The 18,805-nt window shown below is 40.9% G+C and overlaps 1 protein-coding gene across 3 annotated transcripts in view; it reads left to right on the top strand.

Annotated features, from left to right (window-relative positions):
- Positions 1–18,805, top strand: part of apba2b (amyloid beta (A4) precursor protein-binding, family A, member 2b) — a 79,204-nt gene that overhangs the window by 27,923 nt on the left and 32,476 nt on the right. The window contains exon 3 of one of the 3 annotated variants that reach the window (XM_026166948.1): positions 16,866–17,150. The exons of the other annotated variants lie outside the window; for them this stretch is intronic. The gene's annotated coding sequence lies outside the window, so the exon portion shown is untranslated. The remainder of the gene's footprint in view (positions 1–16,865; positions 17,151–18,805) is intronic. 3 annotated transcript variants of the gene reach the window in all.

Below are 18,805 nucleotides of genomic sequence, written 5' to 3'. Positions count from 1 at the left end.
GCTTTTCCATATTTGCTGACATATATATTCTGTAAAACTGGTTTTGAAAAATGATGTGCACAATGTTCCTGACAGTTTTTTCTACTTTTGGCTCCATATCATGTCAGGGAAAGCAGATTTTCCTTAATACGGTCATGTTAAGTACGTAGCTCTGGCAGTGAGAGCAGAAGCCCCACTCACCTGCTGTTCAACCCTCCTGTTTGTGAGAGGCAGCCAATCAGAAAAAAAGTGACTTAAAAGGAGGGCAGCCTTAAAGGGAAAATAAATAAAATGACTGAATATGAATTATTCTTAACCGTTAATCACAGAAAGCTAATAATAGTAATAATAATAATAACAATAATAATTTAAATAACAATAATAATACTGCAATAAAACTGCAATGAATAGTTAATCCATTAGTCAATAGACAGGATTGTTGTCAGAAATTAAAACTGCATCAGGCTTTTTTTCTGTCTATTTTCAAATGGCATTGCTATTCCTACTTATTCAAATAAATGACTATTTTACATGATCATAAGTGTTTGGTTTTTGGGTTGGTTGACATCATGCAGACATCATGTTTGTCTCTAATTGCTTGTTTTGCTGACATGTTGACAAAGTGATGAATCTGCAGGTTGAAAATGGTCCTCAGACTGATCATTAAGGAAGACGCAAACCCAAACACCGGCTTATTTGTTGCTTTACATCTGCCGCAGAGGTTAAAAACATTTGGATGAACTAGAAAGAAATTAAATGTTTAAACAATCTTCATCAGGGATTAATCATCTAAAAATGTCCCTCATATTCATGCAATGATTCTAAATCAACGTCATATTTTATGTGAATGTGTTGTTACTCTGACCTTTCAGGAGGTATTAGTAAGTTTAGGTATTAATTAATCATAAGAGAAACATGAAATCCTTAACAGCTCATTTGATCTTGGTGTAATTTCCAGTTTTCTATCTTTAGACATGCTGAGGATTTTCACTAAGATAGGAGGGGGAGAGAAAGTGGTGCTGGAGACGGCTGTAATCAGGCCTACTCTCAGTTACCTGCATGTCCTGCCTTCATATCCACTATTTAAGCCATGACAACAATGACGAGACACAGCGTACCAACTCCAAATATTGCAGAAACATGTTCCCCACCTATTCTAGGTAAAACACAGAGCCAGATCCAGCCTGATTACCAAAAAACGAGCCACTGACTGTGCTCCTACTTGGCATAGTTTCTACTGAGCAATGTGAGTGAGATTTCCCCAAAGAAATCTAGGTTTAGCAATTCACAGTCTTAAAATAGCTTCGAATCATACATTATTACATAGCGGGCCTGCCTCCTGCGCTTGCTGCTGTAATTATCGTCTCCTTGTTTTCTCCAAACTTCCACTTTCGAAAAGACACCCTAACCTTATTAGCATAGCTTTATAGCTGATATGAAGGGACTCGCAGATGTGCTGTAAGTTTCTAAAAAGCAAAGTACTTTGTAGATTGTGCAACACGTGTGAATAGAAATTGCTAAAGTTTGTAAAATAAAAGCAGTTGCTGGGGAATACAGAAAATATAGTTTGTGTCTAAGTGGAGTGGAGGTGGCCTGATTTCAATCTTCCAGCCTGACTCTGTGTGTTTCCCTTGGGTACAGTAAAGCATAAAAGATGCTGAGAGGTGTGACCCCCCGCTGAAACCTCCACTGCTTCGAGAGGATTGATGTGACAGTTTCACACATAACGAACACGCGCGCATACACACGCAGTACGACAGGCAGTCAGATGCACCAAACTAGAGATACTGTGTCAAGTGGCAGGTCACACACACACATGTGCACACACAGATAAATAAAATGTCAGTGCAACACGGGGCTGCACTGATTATGAAAACCAAGCCTGTCTGTGTGTCATCTGACTGTCTTTTGTTCTTTCGGGAGTGCCGCCGCTCCTCTGCGTGGCCGAGCAGGCGCTGTCTCAGTGATTAATCCTCGTCCTATTCGCTGGCCAGTGATACTCGAAGCAAACAAAAACCCACACAAAGCTTAGCAGCGTGCTCGCATGGTGCTTTTCAGGATGTGCAGGCATGCAGGCTGGGCTTGCAAATAGAATCAGTGCAAAACAAAGAAATGAAAAACATTAAAGCACCCCCCCCCCCCCCCCCCCCCCCAAATACACACACCCACTGGCAAACACTGACCCTTTGGAAAGCTTGCCCTCAATTTACAGTTAATTTTAGTCAACACTTAGACGTGTTGTTTTCGAGACATTTCCATCAAACTCTGCATAGATGTGGGGAAAAAGGTGAGAAAGGCAGGCTGGGGTTGATGGAATGAATATTTTTCTCCTGTTTTCCCCGAAGGTGATTGTGATTGACCGAACCCAGAAGTTATTTCATGTGCCTGACTCCAAACTGTATTAGCGGGCCTGGCCGTTACCGCTCAGTCTGTCTGTCTCTCAACAAGATAAGGCGATATTACCCTGCCCAATATTGCTCGCTCTTTTCTGCACTGTCACTGAATACAATGGCCATCACTGAATCCTATGAATATTATTAGCATTATCCTCAGGATTCTGTCAATGTGCGAGACAGCTTTGTGGGAGCAGAAGTACACTCTGTTTTTGCTGTGGTCTGATATTCGAGCTGTCTCTTGGTGAATAGAGTTGATGCTGTGGTGTATTGTCCAGCTTAAATCCAATTATGAGGACACTGTCAAATGTCCATTACTGCTGCTAATTAACAAAAGGTTACCTGGCTCAGCAGTCTTCCAGCCGTGGCTGGCGTTGCGATTTGAAAAGACCTGACAGAAGTTAAGAGAGTGAACACTGCTGAAGAACAGCCGCTGTTGATTAGAAGTTGACAAAGAATGAGGATTATAGGGCCGAGAAGAGGGGTCAACATCAAGGAGGACTGTGAAAAACCTCTGACTGAGGGATCAGGTGGAGCATTGTGCCAGCTTGGGAGCAATTCAGAGATAACACAAGAGGAATGGCAGGTCAGTGTGTGGCAGACTCCTAATAATGTCCATAGCCAAAGTCTAAGCAATAAAAATGACCTACTCCTCCTCAAATTAATGTTAGTATTTATTATTTACCTGTGTAATTATAACACATACTTATATAGAAATCAAAAGGGTAAAATCCTAATTTATCAATTAAATTCCAATTATATTTTTCCCAATTTATAAAGGAAAAAAAGATCACTTTCGCCTTTCTCTTTTTTTCTTTCTACTCATTTCTAGTCCTGTTAATGACAGAGCATGGACAAGAAAATAACGAATTTAATCAGCCAAGACTGCAAACATATATTTTAATTAGCAACATCCCCATGTGCAGCTACATTGAACCCCATTTATTTTGCTGTCAGCTTTCAGCCTGTTAGGGAAAGAGCAGCGCGGAGAATTTCTCATTGCATCCAAGTCAAAATATTTTCCCTGCCAGTGATGTGGGTGCACGGTGGCAGTCCCGACCATGAATGGGAGCTGATGGGATGTCAGGGCTGCTTTTCCTGTTTTCCACCAAGTTCATCTCTCTCAACTCATTCCTTCTCATCAGTAACCAAACCCAGTTGGCAGCTTCAATTAAACCCTGTGAAATTGCCCCAGTATCTGTCTCCCTCTGGGGCCATTTAGCTGTGTTTAGCTCTCTGCAAGCTGGGCTTGTCGCCAGGCAATCTTTATGAAACAGTGTTTCATCTTCTTTCTTAAAATGTAGGTCAGTGTAGCCCTACGACCCACCTGGCCAGATCATAGATGTACTCACTGTGAGTAAACCCGCATGATGATCACTTGCTCTGGTTGTATTTACGTGTAGTAATGACACGGAACAAGTTTCAAAAAGGCAGTTTGTCAACTCAAAGACATAAAGATCAGAAACGCTGCATCGTTTTGAATCATAATTCAAGTGTTTTTGAACAAATCAAAGACAACAGACGGCATGCAACTGCGCACTAAAATGTGCACAGCATATGTGAGAAGCTGCATTTTTTATCATTTTTTTAAAGTTTCAGAATTCGTTTTGAAGTTATACTTGATTTAAAAGCCAAAATATTGCATAGGCACACTAATTTCTGTGGTTGTTTAATGACAGCCTTCCTGCACAAAACAAGCATATCTCCCATCTGTTGTTGTGGCTTCACCACGCTATAATGAAGCAACATTACATAAGAGGGAATCCTGAGTACTGAATATCAGAGTGGCTTTGAATTAGTCGTAGGCACAAAGCCGCAGGACGGTCATTTATTTAGCTCAACTGGCACAAAAAGTTCTGCAAGTAGGTTGGAAGTGGATCACTGCCAATACAAGAATGTTTTCTGCACACTAACTTAGTTTGTTTAGACCTCCACGTTACCAGAGGCAGCTACTTTGTGTCAACTACATTTACTGAGTGTGTTTTTCCATTTGATGTGTAACCAGTAAAATGAGAGCTTGTCAGTAGTTACTTCAATACTATGTGAGACTTAGAAGAGATAAGAGGTTAATATGAGAGCTCTGTTGCTTTTAATTCATTGTATAAACTAAACCTTTATTGAGCTTTCAGACAAAGTTTTTTGGTTTCTAATTTTTGTTTATATTTCAGCAGTGACTCTCAGATTTTGGTGTAAGGTAGGTAACTCATCTGACTGCTGGTTACCCCCGAGGAAACAGAACCCCCCTGTTGAAGCTGTTACCCCTCCCAGGGCTGCAGATAGAGGGGCTGGAATTTTGTTTTTTCAGAAATACTGTCAAGCCAAGGGGATTTTTTTCATTCCTCAAGAATTTTTTTCTCCCCGTCTCTCTCCAGCGGCTCTTGTTTCCTGTGTTAATGCCACAGTGAAATCCATGATAAAATTCTTGTCACGTTTTATGGCAAATTAATCAGTTTCAAGATTCGTATTAGTACACTTCTTTTATTATCAGAATATGCTAAGATGTGCTGCTCTTTAGTTGAAACCGGGGCATTGTGTGTTCTTTCCACTTTTTCCTCCCCTTCCAATGGCTTTTACAACACCTTTGAAGACATTATCTGCTGAAATAAATTCTGAGCCCTGCATTAAAACCCATGAACAGTTAACCTGAGGCTCATTCACACAGCAGTGTAAACCCTCCGTAGCTGCTGGTGCTCCCCTTTTTTGTCCACATGGATCTGCAAAACTCCCTCAAATATTCAGTATTCTGTGAGGCCTTCTTAAAGAAATGAAAGTTTCATTTTTACATTTTTTAGTAAAGTCTGAAAGAAGTTCAAAGCCCACGTTTTTTGCCTTACAGTATTGCCTTCATTTTTGCTCTTCTCTAATTTGTCCAGTTCGGCTAATTTTATATGAGCAGGATGCTCTTTGTGAAAAAAAGACAGAAAGAGGATGTTTTTGATTCAGAAAGCATAGTGGGCCTGTATAAGCCTACTGAGTAACCAATATTTCTTCTGCAATATCCTTCATGCCATCTTTGACTTTCAAGGTCGATTTGGAACTGAAAACTGTTGTATAGACTCTTTCAAAGTGCAGCACCAACAAAATAAGAGGGGAAGATACTAGGGGTGCAACAATACTCGTATCGATATTGAACCGTTCGATACAGTGCTTTCGGTTCGATATGCATATGTATTGAACAATACAAAAATTTTTATTTGTTTTATCTACTTTTCTTCTGACGATGCTGTCTGTGTTGAGTGCTCAGTGGATCTGCGTTCGACTACTCCGCCTAGGCTGCACTGTCGAGCGCAGATCCACTGAGTGCAGCGGAAGCTAGCAAGACAGAAGCTAAGCTCGTTGCAACATGGCTACTGCCTAAACGCTACCCGAAATTGAACCTACCCCACTCTCATTCAGATCTGGCGTCTGGAACTATCTTGGTTTTCGTGTGAAGCATGACCCTGATGTAGGGCTGCCACGATTAGTCGACTAGTCACGATTACATCGACTATCAAAATCGTCGACGACTGATTTAATAGTCGACGCGTCATTTGAAGCTTTGTAAGATCCCAAAAGACGCAGGAATAAGTAGTAGGATTTAAGAGTGTAATAACAGACTGAAACAGAAGATAGCAGCACTGCATGTACAAGGATGCCAGCTGCCGTTAAACCCCAAAGAAGAAGAAGCTGCGTCCCAGAATTCATAGCGCGGCCCAGCTCAGTTTTCGACAATGGCGGCAGCTGGTTAGTTTTAATACTACTCTTATTATTCTTTCTGGGTCACAAAATAAACGTTTAACATGTTTTCAGGCGAGAATGTAGCTGTGTAAACCTCAAATATCTGCTCAGTTTATCAAGACACCACATATTTTCAAAAGCGCTCTGACGTTTTCGGAGACGTCTGTTACCCACCAGCTCGATAGCTAGCTAGAGCCCGTGAGAACACCGGACACCCGGCAAATCGTTTTCAAACCCAGCGCCGTCTTTCGCTACTCAGGTTAAACATAATATATAAATCACTTGGATAACTTAAAAATTTTATTGTTTGGCTTTTTTCAGTATTTTATTTGTTCCTGAGTAAATCGGCTGAGTTTAGTGAACTCCACCGAAACAATCTGCACATTTCATTAAAATTTAATAAACTATCATCTTGTCTTTATTTTTAGTTAGCACATACCTTAAACACTTCAAGCTGTAAGCTAATGATAGTTATATAAGAGCAGATGCATGCTGGTGCAATAAGCTGTACGTTTTACGTACAATTGATGATGATCTGATTAGTCGACTAATCGCAAAAATAATCGGTGACTAGTCGACTATCAAAATAATCGTTTGTGGCAGCCCTACCCTGATGGTAAGCGCGTCATGGACAAAAGTAAAACAGTATGTCGGATGTGCCACGCAATGCTCAATTGGTGGGAACTAGTGCGTTAGCGCAGTTAGCTTATTAACACCCCCACGCACGGGGCGATCTGCGGTAACTCGTTAACGGAACTTTGCCACGTTATGGCGTTAATGTCATTTTAACGAGATTAACGCTGACAGCACTAGTGGGAACACAACGAATATGACTGCACATTTACACCAACATCATCCTAGTGCAAAGACAAGTGGAAGCAGACAAAAACAACAAGCACGCATGCTACAAACTTTACCCGAGTCATTTAGACAGCCGTTAGCACATGATTCTCCTTATGGGGACCTGATATGTTCAATATGCTGCTGAGAATATAGCCCAGAAGAAGCGTATAGTGTAGCTTTTATTTTGGAAAGAGCCATTTCTCTGTAATAAACTCTCTTTTCCAAAGATGAGTGATTTCTCGATCAGATAGATTTTTTTTATTACTTTGTTGTTTCAGCAACATTAAATTTAAAAACTGTACTTTTGAGTTAAAATATATATCTATAATTTTATTTTATAATTCTCCAAACTGATTGTACAACAGTTTTATTCAAAACCAGAAAGCATCAATGAAGCTGAAGAACCACATTTGGTGTGCATTTCCTTGGTTTTATTTAGCTTCAGATTGGATAGTTTCTTCTTAAGTTGTTTATTTGGTGGCATTAACCTTTTAGATATATGGCTATGAATCAGTATAAAAAAGTGACATAGCCACTGTGATGTTTGGCTAAGGGAGTCCCATAATTAAACCTCAAACGAGCTAGCGAACACATAAAGCCATCAAGAAACAAAGTTTACAGAACAAATTAGCCAAGGGCCATTTTTTTCTTAGATTTCTACCCAACTGTTGGTCTGATTCAAGGCTGAGGAGATGCCCCATGCCGGCTATTACAAAGAATACAGGTTTAAGGCAGTTCCACATTGGTTTCACCTTTCAGCCCTATAAGCTGCGTCCATGTTTTATATACAGAATATGCTTGCTTATGTAACTCAACACCACTGTGAATCTCAACTGAGCCGTGTTACTTGTGTCCTTGTAGCTACTAAATATCGTCCTCTGATCCACCCAGAAAGCAAAACACCCATCTAGTGGATTCTTTGAGGATTCATTTTTGCAGAGGGGAAATTTAATCTCTACACCAAAAGTCTCACATTTTTCACCCTGCTATAAAAGGTGGTAACGCACAAATGGATTGTTTGAATCATGCAAATGGGTGTGTTTATTCTGAACTAAGGTTTATTTGATGATTGGCTTAGGCAGTCGTCCTCAAGAGACTGAGCTGGAAAACAAAGAGTTGCCATGGTAACAGTCAAGGGTGAAGGAGGAGGGTGTGTCTCTGGTGTTGTGCTTGAAGTGGCAAAATGGACATTGGCAGGCAGGATGGCGGGGGAGCAAGCGATGCGTTCTGTGGTCACCAAGCCTCTCTTTTTTCCTTCCTGTCTTCCACATATTCTCTCTTGTTGTCATCCTGAAGTGAGTGGGAGACCATGAGGAGAACAAATGTTGAATCTTAATGAGACAGCTCAGAAGAAACTAATTTTCTCCCTCTGTCTCTCTCTGATAGTATTTCTTTATTTACAAGCCGCATAACTCAGCACAGTGATGTTATTACATAATTTATCAGCATGTGTGTAATGGTGTAGAAGCGCTGTAAGGTCAGGTTAATGCCACACCGTTAAATGTTTACAAGATCATGTGATTGGCGCTGGCCCTAATAAAGATGAAGGATGAATGGCAGCCCTGCTTATTTCATGGACCACTGGGTATTTACATGCTTGGTGAATCCCCATCATGCTTGAATTACACTCCTTGGTTCATCAAAATGTGTCCAACAATTTAACACAGCTGGTTGTCTGAAGAAGAATAGCACATTAGCAAGTAGGTACACTGATTAAAGTTTATCCTGGGCTTTATCTGTCTGAACTGTGTCCAAACAAAAGAGTTAATAATGCTGAGATGCAGCAAAATGGAATTTTTATAACAAGCCACGTGAAAAAAAAACAGCATTATTATCAATAAAAATTCTTTTTATTTTCAAAAAAAAATCACATTTACCTGTTTATTGTAGTTTTCATTTTCCTTTTTTGTTATCACCTATTTAGAGCTAAATAGAAAACAGTTACATTTACAGGATGATTTGACGGTTGTTTGTGATATAAACAGTTAGATTTTAAGCCATAAAACTGCCATTCATTGGATGTCTTCACTTTTTTGGATGATTCTCTATAAATCCTAGAGGTCGTTGAGTTAGAAAATCTCAGTAGGTCAGCCTGTCTAGCCCCAGTAACTATGCCACAGTTAACAGTCAGTTAAATAACCTTTCTTCTCCATTCTGATGCTCTGATGGTCATTTTGACCATATCGACATGCATAAATTCATTTGCGTTGCTGCCTGTTCATTGGCTGGTTAGATAATTTTGATAACAAGGTGTTCAACAGGTGTATATAATAAAGTGACCCGTGATTGTATGTCACAAACCGAATGATGATTTGTTGATGACCTGTCTTATGTAGCTAGCAAGCAAACACCATGATGAAAGACACCCGAGAAACAAAAGTGGATAGTCAGAGAGTCGACATGAGAGTTTCAGCTTCGCTGGCTATAATGGGTGCTGTGGTTCAGTTGTGATCCAGCGGAAATTTTGGTTTTATGCATGAATATTCTCCAGAATGCATATTTTTGTACAAAAGATCAAAAGAATGAGCTTCAGGGTAAACAAATCTTTAGTGTTAGGTCAAATCTAAACAGAGCGAGGCACTCAATAGTCAGTGACTTTGAAATGTCAGTGATCTAGCTAATGCTAATTGTGTTTACTTGTTTAACTGCATGTCAACAGCACTTGACATGCAGTGGCTTGTTGTTGGTAGTTTGCCTCAGTTTTTAAATTAGCTTGTAAAATGAGAGACTGCGATGCTCCAGCCTTTCAGTAAGCTAATTTCTCCACTCCCACTGCTCCACTTTTACTCCATCGAGGTCAGAAAAAGTACCCATTTGCTCTTAAATGATGATACTTGTGATAAATAAGCAGCTGATCGGCAGCAAACATGTTAAACAATGACACATTTCAAGTTAATTTCCATCCACTGACAAAAATGATCAAATTTCCTCTCTGTGCTTGTGTGGGCTTTCTCTTGGAGCTCCGGTTTTTCACACATTGAAAAACATGCGGTATTAATGCAGCCTATCAGGGACCAGGATGCTCTCACAAAAGGGGCTCTTGATCTTGAGTTTCACTTCCTGATTAAATAAAGCTCGATAAAAATTCAGTGCAAAACATGTTACGATCTAGAAGTGTGTAATGGATTGAATGTGGAAGATTGTCACTTTAATCAAGTTAACCCCCATCAAGAAACTTGATCTTTTTGCAGGACACAAGAAAAGAGAATAATAAAAAAGAGAACCTTTAAAATATGAAAAAAGCACAAAACAAGAATCCAAAAGACAACTTAATGACTCACATTGGGAAAAAAAATACAAGAAACAACCAGATCCAAAAACTGATGTCTGGGAAAGAAAAGACTATATAAACAACGGGGTAATAGGAGCAAAGCACATGATCAAAACAAAGGGGAAAAAGGAGGAAGTGAATCTGGAACAAGGTGCAAGAAAAACAAAGATAAAAGTAGTGGAACAGGAAGTGACCAAGGAACAAATATCTACACTGAGGCTAACTAACTAAACAACATGATGGAGACGGGAACACACTAAAGGCACTACCGACAAACAGAGATGGGCAGTAACGCGTTACTGTAATCCGATTACTTTTTTCAAGTAACGAGTAAAGTAAGGGATTACTATTGCAAAAACGGTAATTAGATTACCGTTACTTTCCCGTAGGAACGCTGAGTTACTGTGTTACTAAAACCATGATTTTTTTGCGAGAATGTCTCATGACAGTGACATAAGCGAGTGCAACGTTGTGACAACAGCTGTGTGCAGATCAACAATGGATAATATATCGAGTGCGGAGAGAGTATGAGCGTGCAGCGTTTAAAGCGTGGAAGTACTGACCTTACTTTGAGTTTGATTCCATAAAAAGTGACAAAAACATTAGTGTCCGTTGTGCGTGGGAAGAAAACTTCTTTTTACACCGAAAAAACCCCCTAAACTTCAAAGCAAGCACCGAGTGCGCAAGGACGTAATGGGAAATTCCCAGAGAAACTCGCGGATTCTTCCACTGACTGCTGCGGCACACCTGCACCAGGGTAAACCTCCGCCTACCGCAGTCCTGCTTTACAGGCAGTGTTGGGGAGTAACGGAATACATGTACCGCCGTTACGTATTTAGAATACAAAATATGAGTAACTGTATTCCGTTACAGTTACCGTTTAAAAAGGTGGTATTCAGAATACAGTTACTTTGTTGAAATAAATGGAATACACTGCGGTACTTTCCTGTTTCATTTTGTCGCGGGTCAGGACTGTTTGGGTTTTGTTTGACAGCTACGATCTGTTGTTCCAGGCGGCAGCGTTACGGTTGCCATGGTTACAGGGCGACGCTCTCTCTCTCTGCGACTGTGTGTTTCCTGGGTGAGAGAGCGCCTTTTCGTTGTTGTTGTTGTTGTTGTGCTAAGCTAACAGGCAGAATGCTACAAGCATAGCTCTAAAGAATGTAGCATCATGTTCAGTGTAGTCCGTGTTGCAGGGAGAATGGACTGCCATACACGTTATGTGTCTGTGAGCGCTAGGAGGGAGAAAAAGGGGAGTGGAAAGGTACGAGCAGTCATCGAGCAAAAACGGGAGCTGGAAGCATGTAAATATAATAATAACCACTGCAGCCAAGAAGAGTGCCTGACGAGCCCAGTTGTAAGTAAGCTATTAAGACTCGACTGTACACCGTGTTCGTGTTTTCCTCCGAAAACAACAAGTTCCGTTGGAGCAGCCTTTCAACGCCTCTCTCTGTCTGTCGCAAGAAAAGTTGACCCACACAACAAAGTAGAGCTATTTTTCGGCTACCAGCCGACAGGGACCCCGCCGTATTATGCTGGGCTTACACTGTGCGATTTTTTCAGTCGCGCGATTCAGCTCCTGCTCAAACTGTACGATTGACTCGCAGGGGTTAGAAGTTCATAGGTCACGATGCAGGGTCTCACACTATACGGCCCGATGCTCTGATGCGACCTGAGTGCTCACACTGTGCGTCCATAAAAATGAAGGTTATAACAGAAATTCTGTCGCTCGCTCTCCCTCTCCGTCTTTCACTCACACAGACACACCACCACCATCAACTTTGCTAAATTGCTAATGAAAAACATTGGTCAGGCAGCTGTGATTGAGCAGCAGTGTCGATCCAACTATTTTCACGGTTGTTGTGGTCGTGATAATTTTGTGAGGCCACATCGAAAGGGCTCGGATGGTTCTACAGGTTGTGCCTCCATCGCTTGTGTCCAGATCACACGCTGCACTGCCGTGCTACGCCGTCTTTTTCGCTGACATTTGTGTTTGCGCGTGCGCAGTGTGGCAAACTGCGGTGACACCCTCACGACCAAGCGATTGATGATCGGGAGCTGGTCGTGAGGTGTCAATCGCTTCTCGTTACCCCACGTATACTACACGATGCACGACGCACGATGAAGGCCAAAATCGGGCCGATCGCCAAAACGATCGCACGACTCAAAAATCGGCTCAAAATGGGCCAAAAATCGCACAGTGTGAGCCCAGCATTAGTCAGAGGTCCCTTTACTACAGTTCGGAGTCGCGGACCTTCAGTAATAGTAATAAATCACACAGCAATAGGACATTCACGTTGTTGTAAAAAGCATGATAATATTGTAGCGGGTCAGGGCTGTTCGGGGTTCTGCTTGTACAGTTATGTTTTGTGTATGTTGCCATGGTGACGGATGACGCCCTCTCGCTGCGACGGTGTGTCCTTCCGGGGTCAGAGGGCGCCCTATGTGTGTTGTGGTTGCCACGCTGAGCAGTTAGCTAGTGGCAGTGTGTTCTTCTGCAAATGTAATAAACGGCTGTGCTCCCTGGCTAGCTCACGGGAAGCAAGACCAAACGATACCTCCGTCTCCTCCTTGTCTGAACTCGCCACAATATATTAAGTAATCCAAAGTATTCAGAATACGTTACTGTCATTGAGTAACGTAACGGAATAGGTTACAGAATACATTTTGGGGCATGTATTCTGTATTCTGTAATGGAATACATTTTAAAAGTAACCTTCCCAACACTGTTTACAGGTGAAAATAGATCAACAGGACCGCTAGTCTTTGATTTTATTTATTTTCTGCTGTGTTTTACTTGCATCTATTTGAAAGACTGAGTGTAAACACAAAAAAATATTTTATTTTATGTGCTGGAATGTGCAGAAAATAGGTTTAAATATTAAACAAATTTCTTCCAGTCAGAGAATGTTGCATATAATTTAACATTTGCTTGATGCATAAAGTTAAAAGATTAAAACTAATAAAACAAGTTTTAAAAAGAGACTTTTCCATTTGATTACATTTTGTATGATGGATTATGCAGAAAAAGTAGAATTGGGCTGAAAGATCTATCGCTTTATCACCTCTTCAGGTTGTAAATCGTGTTTTTAAAAAGTAACTAAGTAATTAATTACTTTTGAAAATAAGTCATCAGTAAAGTAACTGGATTACTTTTTGGGGGAAGTAATCAGTAATTAGTTACTGATTACTTTTTTCAAGTAACTTGACCAACACTGCTGACAAAACAGGGAGAGGCTACACTGGGAAGAACTGGAGAAATCAGAAAATAAGAACATTATTAAGAGTTGAAATTGAGTTTCACTGGAAATGTTGAGTTAGGTAAGAAAACAAACATTGAAACATAGTTTTGTAGTTTTACACCTTCATCACACCATTTAGCTGAATGTTTATAAATGAGAATTGCCCAGTAGAAGCAATATCTGTGATAGACGGGTCACCTTTCCAGGGTTTACCCCACTTTCCACCTTATGACAGCTGAGATGTGCTCCCACAACGCTGAAAAGCATAAATGGAGAAAAGTGGGTGGATGAATGGAACCTCCATTGGTGCAATCTCAGTTAAATAACTCAGTGATCATTACTTTTCTACCACCTAATCATTCCTATCCTAATAGCATCAGTGGAGATTAATTTCTGTCTTATAGCATTTAAAGATGATTTGAATAGCTGTGTAACAACTCGGTCGATAACCTTCAGTCTTTGTCTTTCTGTCCCTGCCTTATCTGTTTTCTATTTCTTCTTCCACGGTGAAGCCTGGCTGTCTAATTCAGTGGTGTGATCAGAGGTCATAACTTGAAATTCAGAACAGAGAGACATTAGCATTCCCAAATCTCACACTATGACCAAGCCATCTGCTTCCCTTGCCCTCTGTCTGCTCCTCAGCTTTGCACATCCACACATATGCACACAGTTTAAGACATACATGTACAAGGGGAGTGTCCCAGGATAATTTAAGGCTTTGTCTTACTGTAGCTGAAGTAGTTATTCAAACAGGTCTGTCTGTGAAGACAAGTGGCCCCAAGTGCAGCAGAGAACAAACAAATGGGATACTGCAGGCAGGTCGGCTCATATGCTGCTGTTACTGCTGCCTGTGTGTGCGTATATGTGTGTGTCGAGCCTCTTTTAGTGCTGAAGGTTGCAGCTTGAGTCAGTGCCTGTATTTCAAACGTTTGTGTGGGAGACAGATACTTGGTGAGCGTGCAGGTGTGGATAAATAAGTGTACAGTGATGGAGCCAGCTGGATTTTGATTTCTTTGTGCACCAGGCACTCATTTGTTTTCTTATCCATTGCATTTCTATTCAGATATTCTATTCCCGTGGGGCTGGAACATTTCCCTGCATGCATTAAGTAAAAGACACAGAAAACAGCTTGTCCAGGAGAGACTAATATAGTTAAAGTCTTTCAAGTTCAAATAGGCGGACATGTGCAATTTAGAGGTCAGACACAGTCACAGCGTTTCTCTGAAGGGCTAACACAAAGCACCGTGCAATCATGCATACAAGCTGTGTAGCAGCAACTTCTTTGCAGCTCGTCGAAGTAGAAAATCGCAGAAGACCAAAAGAGAGAGTTAATTCACAGTGAGTCAATCCAAACCATTTTCAGCTCTTATGAAAAAAGGCTGACTGCATTCCTGTACATTGCCCCAAACTTAACAGCTAACTTTGAGCTACACTTCCCATTTAAAGTTTCACAAACTGCAAAGACTACCCCTGAGGGCGAGCTGACAGAGTATAATTGCACACATTCAGCGCTTGCAGAAAAGTATTAGTCACTAGTCTGAATTTACCTCCTGAAAGTATCGCTGCAGAGAAGTAAAGAAGATCAGAATCAGAATCAGAATACTTTATTGATCCCTGGGGGAAATTATTTTTTGTTACAGTGCTCCATTTTAAACCAACATTAAGACAAGACAGACAATACACTAACTAAGAATAGTACAATATATACATATATATACATACATACATACATAAGTCACTCATAAATAAATAGTTGGAAAAGAAACATGTGTAGCTGTAGCAGCAAACAGTGTGTTAAGTGGATGCGTTGTACAGGGAGATGGCCACAGGCAGGAATGATTTCCTGTGTCGTTCAGTGGTGATTTTCATGCCACTTTGAATGTAGGTAATCTCATCTCGAGAATGTGTCTGAAAAATAATAGCAACTGGCGCTTGTCTTATTATGACTGTCAAAGAGGAATGGAGAAAGTCGAGATGAAAAACACTGAAAAAACCTGCACTGAACGGACGTCACTGATACAATGAGACGGTGAGACAGGACCCCGCCCCCTTCCTTACTGAGTGCTTCCTTTGGCAGTTCAGCATCAGCAGCCGCTGTCTTGAGCTGACAAGAGCTACCTGCGTGCCCACACATAGCCTGATAACATCTGACTACCAACTCCTAGCCTAGAGCATGAGAGCCCGATATTTTCAAAACTTGATAATGACGCTAAACTTGATAGAGGTAACCACACACACTCAAGGGGAAAACACAAAATGCAGCATGCAGCTGACAATGTTCCTTTATCTGGTTAAAAATGTTTGATATTTTACTCTGTTGGAGGATTGTTTTAACAGCTTATGTCTCATTAGCTGTTTGACAGCTGCTGTTTCCAATTAAGGCATTTCAGTCATAATAATGCTAGTTATAGCTTTCTGAGTTTTTCTCATTTCACTCTAATACAAGCTGCTGTAGCTCAGTTCACAGAATTTTGATGGCCTACATTTGGATATTTGGCTTATCACTGACAAAATGCTTGCATCACACGTAGGCATATTGAATTTCAGGATCCCACACTGTTCCCATTCTTCCTGCTGATGCCTCATGTCTTATAGCCGGAGTCTGCTTCTGTTTCCTGCAGAGCTTGGTTTTTTTGGTTGGCAGCATAATGAAACATAGCTGCTGTTTTTCTTGTTAGGAGTGCACCACATTTCAGTACAGAAATTACTGTTGTGTTAGTGTCTTGGGCCGAGAGAATGTTCTGGGTGCAAACCTTTTGGTGAGCTGGAGCGTTTCTATGTATGTTTGCATTTTTTTAAAACTCCAAAGGTTTTCTCGCACAGTTTAAAGACATGTAGCTTAGTTTTATGTGATTGGCCGTAGGTGTGTATATGAGACTGTTTGGTGTCTGTGTTAGTCCCAGGCTGTACCCTGCCTCTCTCCCACTCACAGCTGGTATAGACTCCAGGTCTCCTGCGACCCTAAATTGGAAAAGCTCTGAAGATAATAGATGGATGGATGTTTGTGCTTATAAAAGTGGGAAATGTGGGTGGATTAGTAGATAACCAAAACATCAACAAACCAAAAGAAAAAAGTAAGCGCCAACTGACTTTTTACCCGTGTAAAAGCACAGATGGATTGTGTGCCGTGATTTATTCTAAAATTACAAAACAGGTGAGACACATCCCTTGTGAGTGTTGTTATTATGGCATTATCATTCAAGTACAAATTCATGCAAAGTGAATAAACACAGTCAAATCCCAAATACAATGCCACACAAAGCTGATTTGGGAAAAGCCACCTGGCTAGGGACTTACCGGATTTCCAGAATTACATGGCAATTGTATTGGCGCTGGGGTGTAAATAATCAAAAAATGTGATGTGAACAGTCAGGCAACACCACATGAGGAACAGGTGACTTTTTTTTTTTGTGAATCTAGGAAGCCAAGAGGAGGTCAGAGGGTATCAGCCCCCAGGGGATGCAGTTACCCATAGTTACCGATCCTTCCCCCCAGCTCTGGGGATTTGTATGAGGCGTGGCTGAGCTCCAACAGGATGATGCTGGGTTACAATGTGAAGAAAGAGGGAGGGTGGAGTCACAGAGGTGCATGCTGTGGAGCAGCTGGTGGGGGATGGGAGGAGCGAGGAGCAGAGGCGGAGGGAGGACTGTTGTTACAACAGATCGTAGTGCTATTGTACAGCAGACACCAACCTCAGGATACCAGGTAAGAGATATGAACAATACATGGTTTAGAATACATTGAAAAGGTGAAGGTTTTAATAGAAATCACTGCCAATAGAACAGAAGGAAAATCTTTTGACGTGTCATGTCATGTACAGTGACGCCTCATTAGGTGATGGTGTTGCTGTGTTTCATCAGGTGTGTCCATGTCTCTGCACTTGCAGAAACTCGGTGAGCAGAAACCTTCATGTTAGCGATGTCATTAGAGCCCGGTACATATGTACATATCTCTGTGTGCACATTTAATCTGACTCCCTTGAACAATCTCTCGTGTGTGTTTCTGTGTGTGTTCCCGCCTTTGTTTTGTGCCAGGTTGTGCAGAGCTAATTAACCAGTTTAATCGCTGGTGATGGAAAAATGTTATTATGGCGAGTGAGAATGAGGGAAAGTCGTAGCAACAGCCCTCTGAGGGAAGTTGTTTATGGCAGCTGGATGGCACAATAGAGTAAGGGTGGTGGCAAAATGGATGGCAGTGCACAAAGGATGCATCTAACAGAAAAGTACACAAGAGCTGAACTTTTTCAGTTGGATGTTGGGATTCAGTGCAGCAAATATATCTTGTGATTTGTTTGTGCATTTATATCATACTATGTTCTTGTTTTGGAGCTATGTGTTTATTCTTCGCTTGTTACAGTTGTGTTTGGTTGTTCTTAGTTCTTAAATATAATCTGTGCAAACTAGCCTCTTTTTCTTTGACTGGATTGTCTAAGACAGTGCATGCATATTTTGGTTATTCAGTCTTTTCATAGTCCTTTTATTCAATCTTTTTGTATTTTAGAGAGTGGCATATGTAATGTTTACAGCAGTGGGTTTTAGTAATGGTGTCTCATTAATAACTATTTTCATAAAAGTGACATCTACTGTTTGATCTTCGCAGCTGAAAGTACAAAAAGTGCCACCAAATACCGGCTTCAAAGAAACCTCCTTACCAAGAACCTTTTTCACAACTTCTGTTAACCATCTATAAATCATAAAGAAGAGGGCTTACATTCTTTGAATACAAAGGCCCTAAAGTGAAAAATACATCATAAACTTGGACCGTTGCTCTAAGACACAGCATGACACTGACAGACTAATGCCTTTTTCAGTAATTCCTCTTGATTTCTCATTTTCATTTTCGATTCCAAAGGGAAAAATGGTCATTCATATGCAAGCAAAAATCTTTCATCATTCTTTTAGAGAACAGAGACAATTTGTTGTTTCTCTGTCTGCCCTGCGTAAACAGATCTTCCATAGGAGCAGCTTTTACCGTGTCCCCACATTGAGTATTCCCGGCGAGTAAGCTTCAGAAGGATCAATAAGTGTCTTGATTGACTGATCATCTGCACTGGTATCTGTGCACATGTTCAGCACCTATGTGGAGATGACCTTGATTTAACTATTGATTCTTTGTCTGGCATTGTCCCATTAGGTTTATGTGCAGGCAGTATGCCCAGAAAGGCTCTGTTCTTTGTGTTTATGGTTATAAAACAGCCTGAGCAACATGTCAAAACCGCTGTTGTGAATTTGGAGTTTGAAATTTGAAGTAAGCACCAAAGTGTTCTTTAGACTGTACACTGTAAATAAACCATGTCTTATTTAATTACAAGAATATATTGGAGTCCCAGAATGTGTTTGTTTGCACATGGGTCTGTTTGA

The sequence above is a fragment of the Astatotilapia calliptera genome, chromosome 1 (assembly GCF_900246225.1).
Source record: "Astatotilapia calliptera chromosome 1, fAstCal1.2, whole genome shotgun sequence".
NCBI lineage: Eukaryota > Metazoa > Chordata > Actinopteri > Cichliformes > Cichlidae > Astatotilapia > Astatotilapia calliptera.
The sequence above is the reverse complement of the archived record's forward strand: the minus strand, read 5'-3'. Positions and strand labels throughout refer to the sequence as shown.